Source organism: Carettochelys insculpta, chromosome 14 (assembly GCF_033958435.1).
Source record: "Carettochelys insculpta isolate YL-2023 chromosome 14, ASM3395843v1, whole genome shotgun sequence".
Classification (NCBI taxonomy): domain Eukaryota; kingdom Metazoa; phylum Chordata; order Testudines; family Carettochelyidae; genus Carettochelys; species Carettochelys insculpta.
In genome coordinates, this window is record NC_134150.1 from 31766617 (window position 1) to 31792186 (window position 25570).

The window sequence follows — 25570 nt, forward strand, 5'->3', positions numbered from 1 at the left end:
AGTCCGCCCTGTGACCCTGTCTGCAGCTGTGCCTGGCATCCCTATTTCGATGTGTGCTACTTTGACCTGTAGACATTCCCTCGCTGAGCCTATTTCGATGTTGGGCTGAGCAACGTCGAAGTTGAACATCGACGTTGCCGGCCCTGGAGGACGTGTAGACGTTATTCATCGAAATAGACTATTTCGATGTTGGCTGCACGTGTAGACGTAGCCTCTATGAGCTGGCAGAGGCTGGAATTCCAGAACACATATTCATTGTGTGTCTGGCCCAACCAGCCCATGTAGATGTCCATGAACCATCCTTTAGAGTAATTTTAGGCCTGAAGTACTACCAAGTGGTAGCCTTTGCCGTTTATGTATTAGCCTGTGCTGTGGTTTGGGGTTATGGGTTCCATCCAGGGTGCCAAAACAGTTCAGGAATCTGACCACCGCGAATCCTGTGGTGACCAAATCCAGCTCCCCCACGCAGATGACCCTCTACAGCAGCATGAAGTTGATGGCCCTGACAACCTGCATGGGATGGAGAATGTATGCAATCATTAGTGCTTGACAGGGGTGCACCTGGCTCTCTCCCTACAGGCCCCATCTGAGTCTCCTCCCTCCATGCCCCCAGCTGCTGAGGGTCCCCATTGCCTGGGAATATCCTCCCCACTCCCCATAGCAGGTGTCTGACCTGAGCATGCCTTACCTCCACGAGATCAGCCCCAGTGATGGCCTTGCCCACCCTGAACTGGTGCCCCACAGACCAGTAGCTGTCCAGGGTGTCCAGCTTCCACATGGCGATAGTGGCCTGCTTCTCGAGGGGCAGATCTGGATGCACAGGAGTGTCCTGGTGTCTGAGGGTGGGGGCAAGCCAGTTGCAGAGCTTCAGGAAGGTCTGCTTGCTCATCCAAAAGTTCTGGAGCTATTGTACTTCATCCCACTCTCCCATCATGAGCCAGTGTCACAAGTATGAGCTGCTGGGATGGCTTCAGGGTCACCGGGGCACCCAGGGTAGGTGCCAGCAGGGTCCTGGGGAGGCTCACCCACCAGAGGAGGTGGAGGGTAGCCACAGCCATCAGGCTGACCATGGCATTAATGATGTCTAGGTCTGAGTGCTGCTGGGGATCCATGTGGCTGTTGAATGGCCATCTGGTTCCTGCACTGGCTCAGCTCTGCTGCAGAGAGGTCCCAAGGCATCAGCAGTATGTGCAGGGAGAGGGTTTTTGGGAGGGGTCCTTTAAGGGAGCGACTGGGTGGGCCCTCCAAGAAGGGCTTGCTGGCCATGTAACCCCACCCATGGTATTTCCTGCTCCCTTCTTTCAAAACAGTGGCCAGGGCTGTGTGGCCACTCTCTCGCAAAAGAGCAGATCAATCTTTCAAAAGAGCAAATTGGTTTTTCAATCCATTTTTTGCGTGTGGATGTGCTCTTTTGAAGGACACTCTTGCAATCTTTCGAAAAGTCACTGTGGTATAGATGTAGGTCCTATGTTTCTAAGTGCATCCCAGCACTCATAAAGTATCTTCAATCATAAAAAATCCTGAATGGATAGCTGGTCTCTCAAAGGGTGTGTCTACACAGCAAAGTTACTTCAAAATAATGGCTACTATTTCAAAATAACTTTGCAAATGTCCACACAACACAAATGCTATTTCAAAATAATTCTCAAATAGCCATCAGCTTATTTCAAAATCGGTAAACCTCATTCCACATGGACTAGCACCTATTTTGAAATATGGGTTGCATAGACAGAGAATAGGGGCTATTTCACAAGAAGTTATTCTGGAATAGTTTATTTTAAAATAAAGTCTGTGTATAGACACAGTATTTCAAATTAGAGCCCATGGAAGCAGAGCAGAGCTTTCAGGGGCTCTAATCCAAAACAGGCTCTACTGTGCGTGGACACGCTATTCCGCAATAAGTTATTCTAGAGTACGTGTAGATGCATTATTCAGAATATTTTATTTTGGAATAATAACTCCAGAATAAGCTATTCCAGAATACCTCTGTAGTACAGACGTAGCCAAAGAGGACAACTTAGTGAAGTGCACTGTGCAGTAATTCTTGTCACTGAGACCATCATTTGAGCATTATCTGAAGACTCTTAAAGTCAATGAACAGAGTCCTGTTGATTTCAATGTGCTTTGGCTTAGGTCTATAAAGTACATCTTAATATCTAATCTTGTTTTTCTTTCGTGTTATACATTGCTAGATATACTTCTCTATTATCCAGAACATTTGAATATCTGTAAAGCTTCTGGACACAGGGAAGACAAATATGAACGAGTTTACTATAAAAGGTAATTCCCATGCAGAATCCACTAATGTATACAGAGAAGCTATCATAACCTCCATTTCTATGGGTTTATAACAAACAATAATGTAGACTCATGCTAAAGATTTCAGCCAGATTCCTTTCACATCATCATTGCATCTTTGCAATTTTTTTTTTTACAGCTGTAACTTTTTTTTCCTAACAGACATCGCTCTTGGCATCAAAGGTCTGTAGGACATGTATTTCTGCTGACATGCCAGTGCTGCAATTTATTTATGCATTGTATTGCCCGAAAGGTGCATGACCTCCATCCCATTTCTTGAGTAGACCAATATCATTAGAGTTCAAATACTGACTCATGTAAATCAAGGTCTATAAAATTAGAAAGATGCTGAACTAGAGTATATACAAGAGTATGACATTCCTTGCTTGTGAATAACAATCTTCTATCATTTCTCTTTCCACCATGATAAGTCAGAGTTGGATATATTTTATCTGTTTGTAATGTACATGAGAGCTTGCTATTGTGATCACCACACAGAAAAATTAACATCGATAAATGTATCATGTGGCAGCAAGAATAGATTCCTTGCAAGGTTAAACGAAAGGTCTGAACACCCTTAGAACTTTCATGTGGAAATTGTTATTATGTAACCCACTTACGTGGAATGTATGAGTATATTTGTAGAACTTGACTTTGTAATGACCATATAGGCAACAGGAAAATGAAAAAAAGCAGACATGGAACATTTATTAATGCCTTTAATGTAAAAAAAATTGGTACTGTATCTAAAAGGAATTTTATCTAAGAATCAAAATGTTTAGGACTTTTGAGTAATTTCTGGAGGAATTTTGGTTTCACAAATGTTCATTTCACAAGCACCACATACATTTTTAAATAGGCTGGACAGGTACTGTATTTATTTGTTTACGAGTGCCTTTGACCCAGCGGTAGTGGATTTTTTTTTTTAATTTCAAAATGTTCATAAAAATTTTACGCTATAAAAACATTAATTGTTTTTCAATTGGCAAAATTTCAAATTACCAACCAAGAGCAAAGTGAAAAGTTTATTGGAGAATTCACTGATTCTGACTTCCACTCAAAATCATAACTGCTTCTCTGTTCCAGGTTCACTCAAATACTTGCCCATCTCACTTGGAATGTGACTAAGATTTGCCTGAAGCTCCATAAATCTAAGTGAAGTTTCAAGTTTGTTTAATGCAAACAGACAAGAAACCCAGAAGCATACCCAAGTCCAACAATAAAAAGAGACAATAGAAGATTCACAGGTTTGGCCTGATTTTAATATGTCCATATTTTGCATAGAAATAATTAGCACTAGTTTTGCAAAAGTTTAGATAAAAGTGTTCCGGTTTGCCCTGAAAATGTCAAATGTCTGTAGACAGTGTATTTTAAGTGGTTAACACCCTAACTAGGCTCCAACCCTTGATCATGTGTATACTTTTACCATCTACAGTTGTTACCCACACAAATTTCTCATCCCTTCCACACTCAGGGCCATACACACCTTTACCCAAGTCATATGGCTCAAGGCATGGGCCTGTTAATTTAAACTCCCACCTTTACCCAATTCCTAGGGTTCAGGGTGTAATTCCCTGTGGTTATGCAGGATCTGTGCCACTGAAAAAGCGTTACACAGTAATATTCTTATTCTGTATTTATTTACAATTACCAAGAAAACAGAATACTTGCTAAGCACACAGTATTATGCTCACCAATCCTGATAAGGCAGGCAGGCAGACTTCCACTGTTGGGACAGACAAAGTCACTCTCTGGATGCTGGTTGCTGCACCTCAGGGTCTTGGGGGGTGAATTCTCCTTAAGGTGTTCCCTCTTTCATCTTTCCTGCTTGATATTCTTTCCTTTCTTTGCTGCTTGATGTTCTGTTCTTCTTTCTCCCCTGCATTTTCCTTCCTGTGCCCCATTTTAACTAGTGAAACTTGAGTCCTGCTTAGCTATACCTTCACCAATTATTTTAGTACAATTTTACTAACTAGTCATAACCTACAGTAACAGAATTGCCTAAGCAATCATAACCCACCACCTTAACTGATTTACACCTAACAAAATTAATTATATAGCAGATGGGAGCAATTACAAACCAGACAGAGATTATACAAAAAAAAACAAACCAAAAAACAATAGAAAGGTGAAGACAATCATCAGAGAATAGTAATCCCACAACCTCAGCTATTGATAAGTTATTGCCTGCCAGATGAAATGCTGTTAACTAAGTTTTCTTTAGTCATCTTGCATGGTGACAAGTATCAGAGGGGTAGCCGTGTTAGTCTGTATCTTCAAAAACAACAAGAGGTCCTGCGGCACCAACATATTTTGGACCATAAATTTTCGTGGGCAAAGACCCACTTCATCAGATGCATCTGATGAAGTGGGTCTTTGCCCATGAAAGCTTATGCTCCAAAATATCTGTTAGTCTATAAGGTGCAGCAGGACTTCTTGTTGTTTTTACTCATCTTGAGATCTGTTTAATAGTGGGTGACATTAGGATGTGGTCTTCTTAACAGCCTGGTATGATATTGTTGTACTGAAATGTAGATGGAGTGTGAGGATGTGACTTGTAGCTTCACAGTTAATGGCTGCTGCTCTTTAGTCTGGTTGCAGACAAGCCATAGGCCTCTCAATATGGCGAGAGAAACCATACTGGTTGTACTGTTACACAATAGTGTTACTTACAGGAGTAAACGTACTCATATGTTTACATATATGCAAGCTCGGGGTCTGTATTTTCAACTAGAATTCCTTCCACTAGTTATGCACTAGTTTACACACAACTGAACATTTTATTTTCCATACCCTAGTGGTTTCCATTTGTGATGGGTACGTGTGACATGTCTGTCTTGCGCTCACTGGGCTAACAGGTGAGTCCACACAAATTGGCTACGTCTACACGTGCAGCCAACATCGAAATAGCTTATTTCGAAGTAGCGACATCGAAATAGCCTATTTCGATGAATAACGTCTACACGTCCTCCAGGGCCGGCAACGTCGATGTTCAACTTCGATGTTGCTCAGCCCAACATCGAAATAGGCGCAGCGAGGGAACGTCTACACGCCCAAGTAGCACACATCGAAATAGGGATGCCAGGCACAGCTGCAGACAGGGTCAACGGGCGGACTAGCGCTTCCGGGGCAACAGCTAGCCGCTCCCTTAAAAGGCCCATCCCACATACACTCAGCCTGCACAGCACGCGGTCTGAGGAGCCATATAGGCACACAGACCCCGAGCGCCGCAGTCATGGACCCCCAGCAGCAGCAGCAGCAGCAGCAGCAGCTAGAGGTCCACCCAGCCCTCCCGGCAGGAGCAGGGCTTGCCCTGGCTCATGCCATGTTGGGGGCAGGTGAGCACCTTCTTGCCCCAGGGGAGGAGATGCCCCCAGGGCAGCAGGGCTCAGCCCCTACCGCTGCAGCACCCCGCCCCCCCCCCGCCTCACACGCCGGCGGCTGTGGAGCTACCCCACCAGCACCGACTGGTGGGAGCGGCTGGTGCTTGGGGAGTGGGATGACGACCACTGGCTCAGGAACTTCAGGATGACCCGCCAGACATTCCTGGAGCTGTGCCAGTGGCTCACCCCCTCACTCAGGCACCGGGACACTGCCATGCGGCATGCCCTCCCTGTGGAGAAACGGGTCGGCCTCGCTGTCTGGAAGCTGGCCACTCCGGACAGCTACCGATCCGTGGGACAGCAGTTTGGTGTCGGAAAGGCCACCGTCGGGGCTGTCTTCATGGAGGTAAGAGAACCCACAGGGGGAGGCCAGGGCAGGGCAGGGGGGCCAGAGCAGGGCAGGGGGGCCAGGGCAGGGCAGGGCAGAGCAGGGCAGGGCAGGGTAGGGCAGGGCAGGGCAGGGGGGCCAGAGCAGGGCAGGGAAGAGCAAGGAAGGGCAGGGCAGGGCAGGGGGGCCAGAGCAGGGCAGGGCAGGGCAGGGGGGCCAGGGCAGGGCAGGGCAGAGCAGGGCAGGGCAGGGGGGCCAGGGTAGGCCAGGGCAGGGCAGGGCAGGGCAAAGCAGGGGGGCCAGGGCAGGGCAGGGCAGGCCAGGCCAGGGTAGGGCAGGGCAGGGCCACGCACACCCTGCTCACCCCTCATTGGGGCTGTCCCATGTGCTTTCTCTGCAGGTCGTGCATGCCATCAACGCCATGCTCCTGCACAGGCTCGTGAGGCTGGGGGACCCACATGCCACTGTCGCCGCCTTTGCCACCCTGGGCTTCCCCAACTGCTTCGGGGCTCTGGATGGGACTCACATCCCCATCCGCGCCCCGGACCACAGTGGAGGCCGATACCTCAATCGGAAGGGCTACCATTCAGTCGTCCTGCAGGCCTTGGTGGACAGCCAGGGACGGTTCCAGGACATTTACGTGGGCTGGCCTGGCAGCACCCACGACGCCCGGGTTTTCCAGAACTCGGGCCTGTGCTGCCGGCTGGAGGCGGGGACCTACATCCCCCAGCGGGAGATCCCTCTGGGGGACACCACCATGCCCTTCTGCGTCATCGCAGATGCGGCATACCCGCTCCGGCCGTGGCTCATGCGCCCCTACACGGGCCACCTCTCCGCCAGCCAGGAGCGCTTCAACGAGCGCCTGAACCGTGCGCGCCAGGTGGTGGAGCACTTATTTGGCCGCCTCAAGGGACGCTGGCAATGTCTCCTGACCCGCCTGGATGCCAGCCCCAACAACATCCCCCAGATTGTGGGTGCCTGCTGCGCCCTGCACAACCTCGTGGAGAGCAAGGGGGAGACCTTTGTGCAGGGCTGGGCCGCAGAGGCCGGCAGGGCACACGTGCAGCCACCTGCTGCCCCCAGTCAGCAGGTGGACCCAGAGGGGACCCGGGTCCGGGAGGCCCTGCGGGCCCACTTCGAGCAACAGGCCACGGGGTGAACTCTGCCCAGGCCCCCTACTGCCCGCCCCTTCCTCCCCCACACTCCTGCCCCAACGCCCACACCATGGAGCACCCCACCGCTCCCCCCCCACTTCTCCAGGAGAAATGACAGCACGAACTTGTGGGTGAACGTAAACGTCTTTTTTGTCTTAACGAATATTTTTTTTTTGTTGTACATAAATAAATATCTGACACAGAAACCAAAAAGGAGGGACAAACGTTCAACCAAATCAAGATGGGCAAAAATAAAACAATACAACCACAAAGCAAATAAAAGTGTGCACCATCAACAAAAAAGAAAAGCAGGGAGGAGAATGGGGCGAACTATTTACAGAGGGGGGACGGGGCAAACAGGGGAACCCAAAATAAACCAGTCCAACAAAAGTATGTCCAACAAGGGGGGGGGGCCACGTCCCGGGCCCCTCGCCCCTACAGCCCAGCAGTGGGCGTGCCCGGCCGGGAGCTCCGCCGGGTCTGCAGTCTGGTCCGCGGCTGGCTGGGAGCGGGCTGGACTGGAAGGTAACGGCGCCGGCGAGTCTCGGGTGGCTCCAGGGGTCCCTCGGTGCGGTGGCCCTCGCGGGGAGGTGGTGGGGCGACGGCGGACGGCCTGGCGACGGCTGGAGCAGCTGGTGGTGGGGCTGCAGGAGCGGGCATGGCGGGCGGTGGCTCGGCCGGCGCGGCACGGGGGGCCAGGTAGTCAACCAGCCAGTTGATGGTCTGCATATAGGGCCCCCATGCCTCCCTGCGCCAGGCCAGCACCTGCTCCTGCAGCCGGAGGTGCTGCTCCGACACCTCCAGCTGCCGGCGGAGGATGGCCAGCAGCTGGGGGTCCGTGGCCGCCGCCGGTAGCAGGCGCGGGGTCCGCCGTCTGGCCCTCCGCGGGGCCGGTCGTTCCTCGGCCGAGGGGCTGCCCTGGAGCGAGGGTCCCGGAGGGCTCTCCGGGACAACCGAGGCCTCGCCGGCGCTCTCTTCCGGTCCTTCGGATGGTGCAGGTGCAGGTGCAGGACACAGGAGAGGAGGGGGGAAAGAAGAATGGAGACAGGCGTTAGTGTGGGCCCCGAGCCGTGGCCTTTGTCGCCCCCGCCCTGTGCTGCAGGTTCCCCATCCCCGTCCCCGGGAGATGCCGCTGTGATGGATGGGATTCAGGGGTCCCCCTGCCCTGCACCCCGTCCCCTGGTGGGAGCGACTCTCACTTCACCCCACAGGGTCTGAGAGCAGGAGAGCTTTCTTAGGCCACAGATGGCCAGTTTCTGGCAGGAGTGACAGCACCAGCTGTCGGAAGAGACAGTCCTTCCAACCCGTCGTGGGGAGAAGACCCCAAGGGGGGCCCCTCTGGGATGCAGCTTTCACCCTCCTCAGGCTGGCTGCCTACAAGCTCTCCCTTCCCCTAGCCTCTACCTGTGGCCCCCGCCCTCGCCCCCCAATTCCAAGCCAGCTCGGCTCCTCCCTCCTGTTTGCTCAGGGCAGAGGTGTCACCTGCCAGCTGTAGCACCAGGATCCTCCTTTGGCCCTGGGAGCTCCTCGGCTCTGGTAGCTCATATGTAGCCTGAGTCTCCCTTTGGCACTCCCCCCACTCCATCACATGCTGCTGCTGCGGGGTGTCCCACCCCCTCCGCCCGGGGGCCCCTCGAGGTTCCACTCCCCCCTGGCCCGGGGATGGGGCATGGCACTGTCATGCAGGGGGGGGGGGGGGGGCAGGGGCTGATGGCTGCAGTGGTGTGAGGGCCATGGCCCTGGTGTCCTTGGGGCCATGGCCATGTGAGCGTGTGGGGGGCCCTGGACACATCTCTGTTACCTCCGCCCCTCCAGCCCCGGGGTGTCCACCAGAGAGGGGTACCTACCTGTGGGTCCGCTCCCACGGTCCGGAGATCCCCGGGGGTTGGAGGCCCTGCTGCTGCTCCGGGATGGCAGGAGGAGGATCTGCAGGCTGGATTCTGTGGAGGAGGAGCCCCCCTCCTCCTCCTCCTCCTCTTCCTGCCGCGATGTCCCGGGGATGGCCTCCGGGGGGGGCCCCCGGGGTGCGGGGCTTGCCTCCGGGTCGGACTCCGGCTGCAGGGCCTGCTGGGGCTCGTCAGCCGAGGTGTCAAGGGTGGCCGGAGGGGAGGAGGTGTGCCGGGAGCCCAGGATGTCCCTGAGCTCCCTGTAAAAGGGGCAAGTGACGGGGGCGGCCCCAGATCAGCTGGCCACATCCTGGGCCCGGGCATAACCCTGCCGCAGCTCCTTGACCTTACTGCGCACATGGTCAGGAGTGTGGGCAGGGTGACCCCGGGCAGCCAGGCCGTCGGCCAGCCGAGCGAACGCATCCGCGTTCCGCCTCTTGCTCCCCATTACCTGGAGCACCTCCTCCTCGCTCCAGAGCCCCAGCAGGTCCCGCAGCTCGGCCTCCGTCCAGGAGGGGCCCCGCTGCCGCTTCCCGGACTGGCTGGTCCTCTGGCTCGGCTGGCTGCCCTGGCTCCCCTTGGGGGGGTCCCCTGGGGGTGCTGGGGGGGCTGCTGGGCAGCCATGGCCGGTGTCAGGGGCTGAGGGCTGTGCAGGCTCGCCGCATGTGCAGGCAGGAGCCTGCACGTTGCCTCAGCCTCCTGCAGTCAGGGCAGGGGAGGGGACCTTTAAGGGGCCGCTCCACGCGGCCACCAGTGAGCTGAGGGGCTGGAGAAAGCGTCTCTCAACCCCCCAGCTGATGGCCGCCATGGAGGACCCGGCAATTTCGACGTTGTGGGACGCGGATCGTGTACACTGTCCCTACTTCGATGTTGAACGTCAAAGTAGGGCGCTATTCCTATCTCGTCATGAGGTTAGCGGCTTCGACGTCTCGCCGCCTAACGTCGAAGTTAACTTCGAAATAGCGCCCGACGCGTGTAGACGTGATGGGCGCTATTTCGAAGTTGGTGCCGCTACTTCGAAGTAGCGTGCACGTGTAGACGCAGCTATTGTGTTGTAGCTTTTGCCATGTCATCTCTAGATGCTCTGGATTTTAGCATTCAGCGGAAAACAACAATAAATTCATGAAGCTTTACTGCTTCTGCCAAATGTGACATCTTTCAGAGTATAACACTCTGAAAAGCTTGAACAATCCCTGCCAACTGCATGATTTAGCTGCTATAAAACTCTTCTGAATCAAACCCATTTAGAAATAAAAAAGAACCTGCCTGAGAATTTCATTGCACTGTTGGATACCCTCTTAAAGATCAATCACCTGTCCTCATTCTGTATTCCTGCTGTATTTTCGAGTTTAATCTTTTCAGCAGCTTACCTATTTCATTAAGGCTGGAATTTTAAAAGTCTAGTGATTGCATGTGGAAGCTGGGAATGGAGCTGGGAGGAAAGTGTGAAATCTGGAGAGTGCGTTCCTGTCTAAATTGTACAATGTTATTTGAAAGGACAGTCTTTTTCCATTAATGTCTCTGTGGCATCCAGTCTGTTGAGTGCATGAAGTTCCATGGTTTGCCATTTCAATATAATTGCATTCTTTCCTGTATCTAGATCCACTCAGCACAGAAAAGCAAGTTAGAGCTCTCTGATTCACCACTCACCCCAGTCCTAGCATAGGTTCAGCCAACCTCGGGATTACTTGAGAATTAGAATAGAGAATAGCATGTCCATTCACCCTCGTCCTGTTCCCAGAATACTCAGGATGGGGTAGCAAAGTAACTTGCTCCCATGACTTTACACCAGCTATGACTCTCATGCAAAGAGAATTTTCAGCTGGCCAGACAGGACCAGTAACCACCTCCTTTACGCTGCCTGTGCATTGCTGGAATTACCAAATAGTTCATACAGAGTCAGATGGCCTTGGAATAGGTGCACAAGGGAGTTAGAGTGTATAAAGAGGCAGAGGCTGGTCCCACTCTTATCCAGGAACTCTCCTGTGTGTCTCATCTGTTATATAACCATCAGATGCTCTTCCCTATAAACACTAAAATCTGCTTTCCTTCCATTGCTTTGTCATTGAGGCTGTGATTTGCCCTCTGTAGGCTTAAAACTGCTTGAATTCATATTCTCTACTCTCTCTGAGAGCATACAGTTAGGGAAATGAGCCTGAACAGTGCTATGGGGTTGGGCCTTATCCTCTTTCCTTAGGTCCCTATTTTCTTTTTCCCTGGCCGGGCATGATCAGTCCGAAAGCCCTTTGGCCATGCACTGCAGGCCAAGCACCCATACCCTGGGACTGAGTTCTCTTTTGGTGCAGGTTGTGTTTTACCAGTATATGTCCTCTCCATACTGCCTGCACCCATTTCCCTCCCCTCTCCAGCCACTTGAGCTGGAGGAGGACAAGCAGTGTTATGTACTGTGACTTGCAATGCCGATAGCTCACAAAGATGGGTAAGGAGATGAATTGCAGCTCTAGTTCCCCTGTGCATGGGACAGAAGATAATCATATCCGTAGAAACCTTCCATTAAGTCCTTTTAATCTCTTCCATGCCAATGGTGGAAAGATGCAACTGCCTTCAAATTTCCAAATAAACTTTCTTAAGAAAAGAAAGTCTCATTTTAAGTCTTTTATGCTGCCTTCCATCTAAGTTTTCTCCAAAACCATCTCTCTGGCACGATGACTATAAATGGACAAATGCTTAAAGGTTCACTGCTTCAACTCAGATAAGCATAGAAAAGCTTGGAGGCTTATCTGAAATTATCCCAACTGCTTTGGTCCAAAGATCTGGAAATCTCGCAAGATGAGGTTTTCTCCAGGGATTTTTTTTGTTCTTCTGAGTCCCGGGTGAGCAGGATGTAATACAAAAGAGCAGCCTCTCTGACAGTGCTTCATTTCTCTTCCAGGCCTCAGCTGACAGCAGAAAGTGCAGAGGTAGATGAGGGTGAAGACAAAGTTAACTGAACTGTGACAAGGTCTGGCCCAGATACTGTTTGATTTTCAGATGTGGTCCTGATCAATTCTTTGCTATCTGAAGTTGTTTGCCCACCTGTGGAGAATGTGCACAGCATTCCAGAAAAGGTCTAAAATGTAGAAAGAGTTTTTATTCTGTTCCCTTTTATTTTCTTATTTCTGAATTTCTTTTTAGATATAATCATGCCTTTGTGATTCTGAAGGTGTTAGCAGCCAAGTTTCTGAATATTGATGACAGCTCTTTGGTTCTGTATACAAATGACCTCTGGTTGTTGTTGTTTTTTTTAATTTTGTTCCCCAGGCACACAGGAAAGAAGCATTCATAGTCTAGGTTGTGAATAGTCTGTGCTTGTGTGGTTGGGGAGGATCTTTTTGTCCTTGTGTCCTCAAAGACCCATATGATCCTTATTATTCTAAGCTCCCCATTTCTGGCAGCAAACACTCAGGAAAGAATTATATCTCCCTTTGGCTATGTCTACACTAGCCCCAAACTTCAAAATGGCCATCTAAATGGCCATTTCAAAATTTACTAATGAAGCTCTGAAATACATATTCAGCACCTCATTAGCATGCGGGCGGCCGCAGCACTTCGAAATTGACGCGACTCGCCGCCACGCAGCTCGTCCCGATGGGGTTCCTTTTCGAATGGACCCCACCTACTTTGAAGTCCCCTTATTCCCATCTGCTCATAAGAGTAAGGGGACTTCGAAGTAGGCAGGGTCCCTTCGAAAAGGAGCCCCATTGGGACGAGCCGTGCAGTGGCGAGCCGCGTCAACTTTGAAGTGCTGCGGCCGCCCGCATGCTAATGAGGCTCTGAATATGTATTTCAGCGCTTCGTTAGTAAACTTCAAAATGGCCATTTACATGGCCATTTCGAAGTTTGGGGCTAGTGTAGATACAGCCTTTGTGTGTGAAGGCTACGGGTAGATCACACCATCTTGTCCCTTGCTAATATGGTTAACTGAGGCCTGGTCTACACTACGGAATTAAATCAGTACAGCTATAAGGGGCTACGTCTACACGTGCACCCAACTTCGAAATAGTTTATTTCGATGTTGCGACATCGAAATAGGCTATTTCGATGAATAACGTCTACACGTCCTCCAGGGCTGGCAACGTCGATGTTCAACTTCGACGTTGCTCAGCCCAACATCGAAATAGGCACAGCGAGGGAACGTCTACACGCCAAAGTAGCACACATCGAAATAAGGGAGCCAGGCACAGCTGCAGACAGGGTCACGGGGCGGACTCAACAGCAAGTCGCTCCCTTAAAGGGCCCCTCCCAGACACACTTTCATTAAACAGTGCAAGATACACAGAGCCAACAACTAGTTGCAGACCCTGTATATGCAGCACGGACCCCCAGCTGCAGCAGCAGCAGCCAGAAGCCCTGGGCTAAGGGCTGCTGCCCACGGTGACCACAGAGCCCCGCAAGGGCTGGAGAGAGAGTATCTCTTAACCCCCCAGCTGATGGCCGCCATGGAGGACCCCGCTATTTCGATGTTGCGGGACGCGGATCGTCTACACGTCCCTACTTCGATGTTGAACGTCGAAGTAGGGCGCTATTCCCATCCGCTCATGGGGTTAGCGACTTCGACGTCTCGCCGCCTAACGTCGATTTCAACTTCGAAATAGCGCCCAACACGTGTAGACGTGACGGGCGCTATTTCGAAGTTACTGCCGCTACTTCGAAGTAGCGTGCACGTGTAGACGCAGCCAGGGAGAGGTAAAATTCGGGGGTCTTATTAGCCATGTAGCCGAGCATGGACTTTTACCTCAACATTATTTATTGCTAATATTTATTTATATTATTTGTTTGTTTATAATAATAATTTATTATTATGTATTGACTTGGAATTCCAGAGATTACACCTTAAGGGCTACGTCTACACGTGTATGCGACATCAAAATAAGCTATTTAGATGAATATCGTCTACACGTCCTTCAGGGCTGGTGCCGTTGACGTTCGACGTCGACGTTGGGCAGCACCACATCGAAGTAGGCGCTGCAGGGGAGTATCTACATGCCAAAGTAGCACACATCGAAATAAGGGTGCCAGGAACAGCTGTAGACAGGGTCACAGGGTGGACTAGCACTTCTAGGGCAACAGCTAGCCTCTCCCTTAAAGGACCCCTCCCAGACACACTCAGCCTGCACAGCACGTGGTTTGCAGAGCCATAGGCATGCACACCTCGGCGAAGCAGTTATGGACCCCCAGCAGCAGCAGCAGCAGCAGCAGCCAGAGGTCCACCCAGCCACCCCTGCAGGAGCAGTGCTCGCCCTGCTCAATGCCATGCAGGAGGCAGCTGACCACCTTCTAGTCACAGAAGAGGAGCTGCCCCCAGGGGAGGAGGAAGCAACCACAGACCCTGCAGCCCCCCTGCCCCCTCCCCCGGCGCACACGCCGCCGGCTGTGGAGCTACCCCATGAGCACCTACTGGTGGGAGTGGCTGGTGCTCGGAGAGTGGGACGATGACCGCTGGCTCCAGAACTTTCGTATGAGCCGGCAGACATTTCTGGAGCTCTGCCAGTGGCTCACCCCCGCACTGAGGCACCAGGACACCGCCACGCGGCATGCCCTCAGTGTGGAGAAATGGGTCGGCATCGCTGTCTGGAAGCTGGCCACTCCAGACAACTACTGATCTGTGGGCCAGAAGTTTGGCGTCGGCAAGGCCACTGTCGGGGCTGTCCTCATGGAGGTAAGAGGACCCACGGGGAGGGGGAGGCAGCCCTGGGGGTGGAGAGGAGCCCTGGCAGGGGAGGGCCACACACACCCTGCACACCCCTCATTGGTGCTCTCCCACGTCCTTCCCCTGCAGGTCGTCCGCACCATCAACGCCCTGCTCCTCCACAGGCTCGTGCGGCTTGGGGACCCGGATGCCGCCATCGCGGGGTTTGCCACCCTGCGCTTCCCCAGTTGCTTTGGGGCTCTGGATGGGACCCATATCCCCATCCATGCCCCGGAGCACAGTTCAAGATGCTTCTTGAACAGGAAGGGCTACCATTCAGTGGTCCTCCAGGCCTTGGTGGACAGCCGGGGCCGCTTCCTGGACATATATGTTGGCTGGCCTGGCAGCACCCACGACGCCTGGGTATTCCGGAATTCGGGCCTGTGCCACCGGCTGGAGGTGGGGACCTACATCCCCCAGTGGGAGATCCCTGTGGGGGACACCACCATGCCCCTCTGCATCATCGCAGACGCGGCGTAGCCCCTCTGGCCCTGGCTCATGCACTCTTACACTGGCCATCTGTCAGCCAGCCAGGAGCACTTCAACATGCGCCTGAACCACGCGCGCTGGGTGGTTGAGTGCACATTTGGCCACCTCAAAGGGCGCTGGAGGTGTCTCCTGACCCACCTGGATGCGGGCCCCACCAACATCCCCCAGATTGTGGGCGTGTGCAGTGCCTTCCACAACCTGGTGGAGAGCAAGGGGGAAGCATTCTTTCAGGGCTGGGCTGTGGAGGCTGGCAGGGCCGATGTGCAGCCACCCACTGCCCCCAGTCGCCAGGTGGACCCCTAGGGGATCCGGGTCCAGAAGGCCCTTCGGGCCCATTTCGATGAGGCTGCGGGGTGAACGCTGGCAGGCCCCCCACTGCACCCCCCCATCCTCCACAACACTCCGTGCCCCTACTCCCACACCACAGAGCACCCATGAGCACCCCCCCAACTTTTCTTGCAAATAAAAATAGACCTGTTGTTCGTGAAACCACCAAACATTGAATTCTTATTATTATATTAGTTACAACAAACATAAATATTATATATTATATGATTATGATAAGGAAAAAACAGTGGAACACAAGGAAGGGGAGAACTATTTACATGGGGGGCAGGTATCATAAAATAACAGGGGTCTCATACAAACTATATACAACACAAGTAAAAGGGGATATGTACAAAGTGGGGGGGGCACGTCCTGGGCCCCGCACCCCCTAATGTCCAGCACTGGGGCTGGGCGGCCGTGACCCGCGCTTCGGCCTCAGCCCTGGCCGGGGCTGGCTGGGGGCCTGGCGGACCGGCAGATGTGGCCGACGGGTGTCAGCAGACCCCAGGTCCCCCTCAGCGGAAGTCCCCTCGGTGGTGGATGGCGGTGCGATGGCGGGTGGAGCAACGGGTGGAGCGGCGGGTGGAGCAGGCAGGGCGGGCAGAGCGGCGGCCAGCGCGGCATGGGGGGCCAGGTAGTCCGCAGTGTGCTCAAATGTGCTCCTAAAGGCCCCCCATGCCTCCTGGCGCCAGGCCAGCGCCCGCTCCTGCAGATGGAGGTGCCGCTTCTCCACCCGCAGGCGCTGCTCGGAGACCTCCAGCTGCCGACGGAGGATCGCCAGCAGCTGGGGGTCTGTCGCCGTCTGGGGGTGGTGCTGGGTCCGCTGTTGTCCTCGCCCTGGGGCTGGTCGGTGCTCCGCCGAGGGGCTGGCCTGGAGTGATGGGGTCCTGGTGGGCTCTCCGGGACCACTGACACCTCGCCGGCGCTCTCCGGTCCCTCCGATGGTGCAGCTGCGGAACACAGGGGGGAAGAAGAGTGGAGACAGCCGTTAGTGTGGCCCCCGAGCCATGGCCCTTGTCCCCCCCACCCCTCTGCTGCTGGTTCCCCATCCCCGTCCCCGGGAGATGCTGCTGCTGCTGCTGGGTGTCCCACCCCCTCCCCCCGGGGGACCCTAGGTTCCGCTCCCCCCATCCCCAGGGATGGGGCATGGCACTGTCGTGCTGGGGGGGCAGGGGCTGATGCACTTCTCTGAGGGACATGCCACTGCTGTCCTTGGGGCCATGGTCATCTGGGCATGTGGAGGGCCCTGGTCATGTCTGTTACCTCTGCCCCTCAACCCCGGGGGTGTGCACCGGGGCGGGTACATACCTGACGGTCCGCTCCCACAGTCGGGGGACACCCTGTGGGCGGATGCCCTGCTGGAGCTCCGGGACAGGATGGCGATCCGGAGCCCCCCATCACTGGAGGAGGATCCCCCCTCCTCCTCCTCCTCCGGTGTCCTGGGGTGGGCTCCTGGGGAGGTCCCTGTGGTGCGGGGCTTGCCTCCGGGGCAGACTCCGCCTCTGGGGCCTGCTGGGGCTCATCGGCTGAGGTGTCAAGAGTGGCCGGTGGGGAGGAGGTGTGCCGGGGGCCCAGGATTTCGCTGAGCTCCCTGTAAAAGGGACAAGTGATGGGGGCGGCCCCAGATCGGCTGGCCGCATCCTGGGCCCGGGCGTAACCCTGCCACAGCTCCTTGACCTTACTCCTGACATGGTCAGGAGTGTGGGCAGGGTGACCCCGGGCAGCCAGGCCCTCAGCCAGCCGAGCGAACGTATCCGCGTTCTGCCTCTTGCTCCCCATTACCTGGAGCACCTCCTCCTCACTCCAGAGCCCCAGCAGGTCCTGGAGCTCGGCCTCTGTCCAGGAGGGGCCCTGCTGCCTCTTCCCCAGCTGGCTGCCAGCCTGGGAGCCCTGGCTCCCCTTGGGGGTGGTGCTCTGGGGTCACTTGGGGGGCTGGCAGGCAGCCATCGCTGTGGGGTGTTGGACTGCGGCTGCAGAGGGGTGTGCAGGCTGGCCGCGTGGCTGTGCTGCCGCCTGCATGCTCTCTCAGCTTCCTGCACAGGAAGGCAGGGGGCGGGGACCTTTAAGGGGCCGCTGCACACGGCGACCATCGAGCTCAGGGGCTGGAGAAAGCGTCTCTCAACCCCTCAGCTGATGGCTGCCATGGCGGACCCCGCTATTTCGATGTTGCAGGATGCGCATCGGCTACACGTGCCCTACTTCGATGTTCAACGTTGAAGTAGGACGCTATTCCCATCTCCTGATGGGGATAGCGACTTCAACGTCTCGCTACCTTACGTCGATGTCAACTTCGAAATAGCGCCCACCATGTGTAGCAGTGGCGGGCGCTATTTTGAAGTTGGCGCAGCTACTTCGAAGTAGCCGGCACGTGTAAACGCGGCTAAGGTTTGTTATTTATTCTTTATAAAGCTTATTATGGAGAAGAACAGGAGAAGAACAATTAAAGATATGCAGGTGTTTATAATACCAGCAGAGAGAATGCATTCCAGGTCATCCCTAGTTACGTTGGACATTTAATTTTTTCTAACCAGGCTATAGTTAACATCACAGCTGGAGATACAGAGGTTCCAGGACCATGGTGGGCTAAAGAGACCTACCTCTTGGTGATCATTACCAGCTTTTACAGTGGGGACCCTCAACAGGAGGTTCCCTTAATTCCATTGTCCCCGCGAGCAATTTTGGTTCCAGGTTACATTTATTTAGGCCTATTTTATTGCTCCATACAGCCATTACTAATGACTGGGGCCTGATCCCCTGCCAGGCGAGGTCTTACCTAAGCCGATCCTCACGGAGCGTAGAGGTACTTAGGCAATCTCCTGTACGAACGTTGCTGATGGTCCCCACATCTTGTTGTTTGGACCGTCAATGGCAGTGCTCCGCTGTCCTATTCAATGTCCCCAAATGGCCTTAATGTAACTTGTCCTCAAGCTTCCAATGAGTGACTGGACGGTGAGGCCTTTTTTACTCATGGCTCATAATCATATTCCAGGTTCTTCCCCCTCGTTATGCCATTTTTTCACTCATCATGCTAATCTCTTAACTTAATATTCTGTTTTTTCACTTCTCATGCTAATTACTTAATTTATTATTCTGTTTTTTTACTTTCCATGCTAATTTTTGCTGTGATGGCATTTTTCAATTGGTGGTTTAAAGTTGGTATGATCACCCAGTTAGGCGCTCTTATCCTCATTGGCTGGCCTCTGCTTTCTCGCTTACTACGTTCTAATCATTATATAAAATTATAACATCAGCAAGTATAAAAGCCCAGGGTCAGGGTTAGGGTGATAACATCAGCAAGTACAGAAAGCTTTAACTGATAAAGTCTTATCACAACATAACTTCTGTAGCTTGTGGTTACATATGTGATTTAGCATGCTTCCTGCTTGCCTGCAGCCTAGCTTGTCACACGAGTTTCTGTAGCCTGCGGCTTAGCTTATATGCATGAGTTTCTGTAGACTGCAGCCTAGCTCATACACATAAAGCCTTTGGCTAAGCAGCCTAGCTGAATTCTGGAGCCTTCTGTCTCTATCCTGACACTATACTGCTGAGGGGTATGCAAAATCCAGCATAGTTAATCCAGTCTCACTCCTAGTGTAGAAGGAGTTAGGTCAACAGAATTCTTCCATTACCTAGATCAATGTAACCAACAGATTCACCAGACCCTTGGTCAGTGGGGTGGCGGAGGAGCCAGCTCCATGTGCTCCAGAAGGGACCAGGATGGGGCTAACTTTCCAGAGGCAATACAACTGCCCACCGACAGGCTCAAACTTGGGCCCATAGGAGCTTAGTGCAGGAGTCTCGACAGCTTGAGCTAAAGGCCAGCTGGCTCTCAGCTTAGTCTGTACAGGACACCTATTCTTTCTCTATGAAGTGGTCTAGCTACCACTACATGGGACAGTTAACCACACCTAGCTATGTGGGTTACGGCAGCCTCAGCACCTCCCAGAATACACCATGCCTACACCAGGCAGCCATTCGTGCTTCCCAGAGCATGCTGTGCAGGGCTCCAGCAGTCATTTAAAAGGCCTGACCCTTTTTAAATCACTGGGCCCTATAGCAATTGCCCCCTTTGCATCTTCCCACCCGTGTTGGCAGGCCTGGCCTAGATGTGTCTCTGGGTGGTGGAGTGTCTCTGCCAACAGCGGAACCTTCCATCAATCTATGGAACATATTCACTGAAGTATTACAGCAGTGCTGTTGCAGCATTTCAGGTGTAGACAAACTCTGAATAATGTGCTCACACCACCAGCCTTTCTCTTTATGATCTGTTGACTACTGAGGAGTTGGAAGAGCATTTTAATATACCATTTCATCGATCACGTTTTCTTTACTACGTTTGCTGTTGAAGTTTCCATACTTAGAAATAATCCGGAAAGAGAACTTCTTCCTGAAACTCACTGTGTGTGCACGCTGATGCGCACACCAATATATATAGCCATCTTTCCTTTGATTCCTTTAATAGCCTCCATAGTTCATCATGATACCTTTTTCAGGATTCAGTGTCTGGATTCCCGTTCATGAACTTTCCAGGACTGTGAGTCCCTGTATGTCAAAGTCTTATAGAATACAGAGCACATTTTGTTCTACAGAAGGAGAAAGATCAAAAGCTGAATGCTATTATAAACATCTTACAGTTTTTGTTGTTGTTGTTGTTTGGGGTTTTTTTGTCAACTCTACAACATATCTGTAAGTTTCTCTATTTTCACAAAGTCATTCTTGCTTCATAGGATCACAAAAATTAGAAATGGAAAAGAGCTAGTAGGTCATCAAGTCCATCTCATTCTGTCTCAGAGGGAAGATGGTTCTGTTGTATCTTTCTTGTGCACAGTGTTGATAATGGAAAGGTGGGAGGGAGAGAAAGCAAAGCAAAAAAAGGCAGTGTTTGTTTATTCTCCCACACAACTTTCTGGAAAGAGAAAGCTGGGAATGGAGTCCAAAAGTATTATAGATGTAAACATTCTTAGGCCTAAATTATTAGAGGGGACTAAGGATATGGGGTGTGTCAATTTGTGGGTACCTAAGCTGTGACATTTCATTTTAAAGGGACGTGAGGGTAGATATTCAGCACTTTGCAAAAATGCAGTTCCCTATGAGTTGTCCCCAGGCAACCAAAGCATCAATTTTGGAAATGTAGGTATTAGTATAAGATGCTGTTTGATGTTAGTTCATAAGCTTATTTGCTTCCATTTCTTAAAAATATTAACCTGACTAAATATTATGATTCAAGTCCTGTGACAATGTATATCCACTAATTTTAGTGATATTAGGCTAGCTGAGAACTTGGCCATCATGAAAAGACATTTGTCTCTTCTACAACTGTAATAAAATAGAAATTAAGCAATATAGAATGATGTGAAATATTTGAACCATGAATAGGTGATTATTAGATACTGTTTTGTTGGTTCACTTGGTGAAACATTTATAACGAAAATCCACTTATAGGACAGCCTATTAAAATGATCGATTATGAGTGCAAATATATGACCAACAATTCAGTAAGTTAATTAAAGTTCCTTTGTCTAATAGTTCATGTAATGAAAAAGAAGTTTGCTATATGTTAAGGTAGGAAAAGTTTTTTGTCACCAGTTAGTTGTGGTTTGTTCCATGTTTTCAGATATTAGATTTAATAATTTGGAAAATATACATGGTGGTGGGAGAATGTGTGTGTGTTGTGTAATTCACCAATTAGACTCATGAAGTCCTCTGACTGTGATTTGGTTTCTCAAATTATTTATCATTACCCATTTAGAATATTTGATTACAAATTTACATAGGAAAGGCAACATTTTATAATGAGAGTATAAATCACCTTGGAATAGTGCCTTGACTGGAATAAAAGTGAGTACCCCCTTATATTCAACTTGAGAGTGATAATGGTGGTGAGTATTTATCGTAAGCCCTATAATTAAAAACAATTTGGAGAACTAATGTTCCAGCAAGCTGAATAATGTCTGGATAGAGAAGTATGGATAAAAATACCATCTTCCTCTTTTTCATAGAATTTGTTTTATGATTATGTGGTTTCTAAATCTGACTGTCCTTTTCCTAGTTGGACAGTTCTGAGAAACTAATTTAATGTTTCACTCTAGCTTTATTCTTTATTAGATGTAAAGTTGTACTTTTGACAGTACAAGATATTTTCTTCTATAAGCTGTAATAGAAGGGGAACTAGATAGATGAGATCAGTGAGTATAACAAAGTTTAAAAATTGTACAATAAATATTCATACTCATTATTAACTATAATGTTTCTAAAGTCATCCAATTGGATTTATGTTTATGTAGTGGATCTAAACTGTAAGTTCAAATGATAGTTGTTTAACATCCACATGCATCTGGATTTGTTTGTATGCCACTCACAAATAGTACAATATTACCATTTTGTGTGGACTCTTCCCCGAAAACAGAGCTAAAGCAAATCTCTTTCTTGATGCTTGTGACTTGGAGAGGTTTCTCCCCTTTCCTTTCCTGGGCTGGTCCTGGTGTCTTTTTTGTGAAACCTAGTGCCTCTGCCCAAGGTGATGCCTCTCTGTGCCTGAGGCACCCCAGGACTGCTGTTCCTTTGGGAAAGAAATAGTGCTACCACTGCTTGCAGGGAGTACGCTACACAGCCAGTATGAGAATCAGCACACAAGACAAAAAATACAGTACAAGTCTGGTGACGCATGCTGCAGTTCTGTGAACTTTAACCACTTTAATCACAGAAAGGGTCCTCTGACATTTACTTCCACTGCTCGCTGGGGCAAAGTCCCCTCCTGGCTCCCTGCTCTGGAGTTCTGTGGAGGTCTTGGCTGGTTCTCAGTAGCTGTTTTGGTCTCTGTGCAATGCCAAAAGGTGGACCCATACCTGGGACCTCTGGAGCTTAGAGCATGAGCCTCTACACCTTGAGCTGACAGCCAGCACTCAACTGAGGCAGTAGACAGGCTCATTCTTTCTCTTTGGAAGTGGTCTAAGTACCACTACATAGGACAGTGATCCACACCCAGGAGGTATGTGTTGGGTTGCATCTGCAGGGCTGGCATTGCCTCACCTTTGATCTTGGTCCCAAAGCAGTTCAAATACTTGGTTTGTAGGGAGGAGAAGTTATCAGAGATTCAGTGCCTGTTCTGCTTTCCTTACATCCATACTCTGAAATCAAAACCAAAAGTAAACCTAGGCTATGTCTACATTGCAGATTTTTTTCAACATTAGTTTTTTTGGCATTCTAATGTCTAAATAAGTAATGTTGGAAAATTGCATTCACACAGCCACAGCAGTGTGAAACAGAGCGTTCCCATTCACAGCCACAGCCTTGCAAAAGGAGCCTTCTTATGAGCCAATAATAGCTGTGGTTTTTTCATACACATTCCTTTTTGACCTTGAAATGGGGGAAGGTGAGCAAAACTCATTCACAGGCTGTTCCCTCTCACTGAGTGGCTGAGCAGCCCTGACTCAGTATTGGCCCAGCAAACTACTTGTCCAGCTCAACTTATGCTGAAGCCTCCCTGTTGGCCTCAGCTGGTGATTGCTAGATATTTCTGTTCCCACCTCGCTGCCAAACATGCTAAGAAATGGTATTAGGGAGCTCTGATGTCCGTTATTGTAGTTCACAGAGTAGGTTCCCTTAGAATCTCAGTGCAGAATTCTGAATTAGCAAATTCCAGCTGAGGAGTTGCAAAGGCTATATTAAGAAATAGTTGAAATAGCAACTGTTAGGGCCAACAAAACCCTCTTTTATCCAAGTGTGTCTAGTGAGGCTATCTCCAGTACACCACATCCCTCGCCAGGAGTGTGCTTAGCTGTACCACAGCTTGGATCCAAGTGCCCTTAGTGCTTCAATAACTAAATCTCGCAGGTGCTAGTGCTGGAGGGGTCCAATAACCACATAGCTATATGGCTCAGTGAAAGCGTATTTTACTTTGGGTGTCCGGAAAGGGAAATGGTGCAGGTACTCTACGTTCAGAGGTTTAAACAGTTACAACTTAAAGAGAGTGTTTCCTTTGTAGATCCCAGGGCAATACAACTGAGATTTAGGGTTCTGCAGGCTTAGTGTTTGATGTGCCCCTTCGAGTCTAGTCTCTTTACAAGCAATTAGGTGTGTATGGGTGTCCAAGCCAGTCTCAATTACAGTCTCCTGTTGCATGTACTGGCTCTCTGACTAATTGCTTCTGCTCCCTCATAAGGCCAACTACATTGTTTGACAGTCACAGCCTGTTCCACATGATGCTCTGTCATTAGTTCCTGGGGCTTCTCTCCAGCTCCCTGCTGTCAGCTGGATCTTGCAGAGCATGGCAGCTCCTTGATTCTGGACCTTTTTCCATTTCTGGCCAGGGTCAAAGGACGAGCAGTGGTGAGCAGCCTGAAGGAAAGCGTAGTCTCTGATTTGAAGGTCCATCAAACTCATTACCAGGTGCACTGTGGCACCAAAACTGCATACATTCAGTGCTTGCTGTGTAAAGATTTGATACTACACTAATGAGGACTAAAACCAATGAAATCATTCAGCCCTATTCTTGTTTTCCTTATATACCTCAGAATTCCCGATGTTTACTCTGCTTTTACACAAGCATATCTAAAAGCACATTCAGGCCTAGTGAACATGCACTCGAGTAAAGTTCCCTCTTCAACTTATTTTTTCCCCCTTCTTATATATTTTGTTTTAGCCAGACTAAAACTCTTTCAGAATCAGATTTCTCAATTAGCCCTTCATAATCTTCCTGGGCAGATTCAGTCAAACAGCATGGTGTACTTGGGGGCCCTTATCCCATCCCTTTCCCCTTCTACATCTAAATGTTGATAGATTATCTCACATTTTCCATACATATAGTGAATACCTCAAGAAGGCTACCTCTACATGGGTGGCCTCTGTTGACGGAGAAACCTAGGCAGTACCTCTGTCGACAGGTTACATCTACACATAAAAGCACCTTGAAAGAGCAATCTGCTCTATCGATAGAAAGCAGATGCACAGCCCTGCCCTCTCTTGACAGAATGGCTGACCAGAAGCTCTGCAGACTGGGCTGCTTGGGGAACCAGAAACCCACTCTGTCGACAGAACTGTCTACACAGACACTCTGGCTATGTCTACACATGAAGCCAACATCGAAATAGCTTATTTCGATGTAGCAACATCAAAATAGGCTATTTCAATGAGTAACGTTTACACATCCTCCAGGGCTGGCAACGTCGATGTTCAACTTCGACGTTGCACGGCACCACATCGAAATAGGCGCTGCGAGGGAACGTCTACACGCCAAAGTAGCACACATCGAAATAAGGGTGCCAGGCACAGCTGCAGACAGGGTCACAGGGCGGACTCAACAGCAAGCCGCTCCCTTAAAGGGCCGCTCCCAGACACAGTTGCACTAAACAACACAAGATCCACAGAGCCGACAACTGGTTGCAGACCCTGTGCATGCAGCATGGATCCCCAGCTGCAGCAACAGCAGCCAGAAGCCCTGGGCTAAGGGCTGCTGCACACGGTGACCATAGAGCCCTGCAGGGGCTGGAGAGAGAGTGTCTCTCAACCCCTCAGCTGACGGCCACCATGGTGGACCCCGCTATTTCGAAGTTGCGGGACGCGCAACGACTACACGGTCCCTACTTCGACGTTGAACGTCGAAGTAGGGCGCTATTCCTATCCCCTCATGGGGTTAGCGACTTCAACGTCTCGCCGCCTAATGTCGAAGTTAACTTCGAAATAGTGCCCGGCGCATGTAGCCGTGACGGGCGCTATTTCGAAGTTAGTGCCGTTACGTCGAAGTAGCGTGCACGTGTAGACACGGCTTCTATCAATAAAACACTGTCGACAGAGGCACTATTACAGATCGGGAACAGGGATAACACTGCCAGCTGAACAGATGAGTTTTGTCAACAAACTCGTGACAGAGTGCTTTAGTCATGTGGACGCTCATCAAGTTTTGTTGACAAAGGGCGGTTCTGTTGACAGAAGCTGCCCCTGTAGACATGACCAAAGGGCACAGTGGAACTGGCTTGAGTAAGTTTGCCTTTGCTTATGGTGTGATAAATATTTAAGAG

The 25570-nt window shown here is 50.8% G+C and overlaps 1 long non-coding RNA gene across 1 annotated transcript in view; it reads left to right on the plus strand.

The window, feature by feature from the left end:
- The window catches only part of LOC142020833 (uncharacterized), a 167027-nt gene that overhangs the window by 116314 nt on the left and 25143 nt on the right, over positions 1–25570 (plus strand). The window contains exon 3 of the long non-coding RNA XR_012647513.1: positions 3385–3545. This is a non-coding gene — a long non-coding RNA (uncharacterized LOC142020833). The remainder of the gene's footprint in view (positions 1–3384; positions 3546–25570) is intronic.